Below are 978 nucleotides of genomic sequence, written 5' to 3'. Positions count from 1 at the left end.
AAGATGTACATCCTGTAAACTAAGATGTACATGTGGTTTAGAAGTACAAACAATACTGTAAGATGTACATCCTGTAAACTAAGATGTACATGTGGTTTAGAAGTACAAACAATACTGTAAGATGTACATCCTGTAAACTAAGATGTACACATACCTTACATTTAACTTGTACTTACCTTTTTTTGTCAGCTATTGCTATATCCCCTTGAAAAAAACCTGCAATATAAAAATCACTTGTGTTGAAATAATCAAAACTTTTTGTATTAAAGACATCCATTTAGATTTTCTAAGTTAATGAAGAACTTTGGCTTGGTACTCTTAAGATTAATTACATTGTCAGGTTTATTTATAAAACTATGAATTATCAAACACTACATATGTTATTCATATAACCTTAACATTAATTATACAATAGCAGAATGAACATAGAGGAAATTATAATGAAGATTTATCTATAGAGTTATCACATAAAAACTTCGAATACATCGCTCATAGAATTAATAGGACATAAACAGGACATTATATTAAATTACTCCCTTGTGGCAAAGAACCTCTTTTTCAGGCATATCTTCACTTTCCTCTTTTCTGAAGGTTTCGGGTGGGTCAAGTATTCGCTTCTTATTTTATCTGTTCTAAAATACAATTTTGTTTGATTTCTAACTTCTTGTTAGTTCCATTTCAAGCAGTTAATAAACTTTTATTTGGTCCTAACTTACTCTTAGTTCTGTTGCGAGCAGTTAATAAACTTTTACTTGGTCCTAACTTACTGTTAGTTCTGTTGCGAGCAGTTAATAAACTTTTACTTTGTCCTAACTTACTGTTAGTTCCATTTCAAGCAGATAATAAACTTTTACTTGGTCCTAACTTGCTGTTAGTTCTGTTGTGAGCAGTTAATAAAATTTTAATTCCTGTTTCATACAGGAAATAAGTTGTTGCTTTTGTTTGTTTTCATGATCATCACCACTTCCTCACATGATC

The 978-nt window shown here is 30.3% G+C and overlaps 1 long non-coding RNA gene across 2 annotated transcripts in view; it reads right to left on the bottom strand.

The window, feature by feature from the left end:
• Positions 1-177: 177 nt before the first annotated feature.
• LOC111083967 overlaps positions 178-978 on the bottom strand; it is a 7,085-nt gene continuing 6,284 nt past the window's right edge. For both annotated transcript variants that reach the window (XR_002609330.1, XR_002609331.1), the window contains exon 3: positions 178-216. This is a non-coding gene — a long non-coding RNA (uncharacterized LOC111083967). The remainder of the gene's footprint in view (positions 217-978) is intronic.

Source organism: Limulus polyphemus, unplaced genomic scaffold (genome assembly GCF_000517525.1).
Source record: "Limulus polyphemus unplaced genomic scaffold, Limulus_polyphemus-2.1.2 Scaffold12454, whole genome shotgun sequence".
Classification (NCBI taxonomy): domain Eukaryota; kingdom Metazoa; phylum Arthropoda; class Merostomata; order Xiphosura; family Limulidae; genus Limulus; species Limulus polyphemus.
This window is presented reverse-complemented; position numbering and strand designations above follow the sequence as displayed.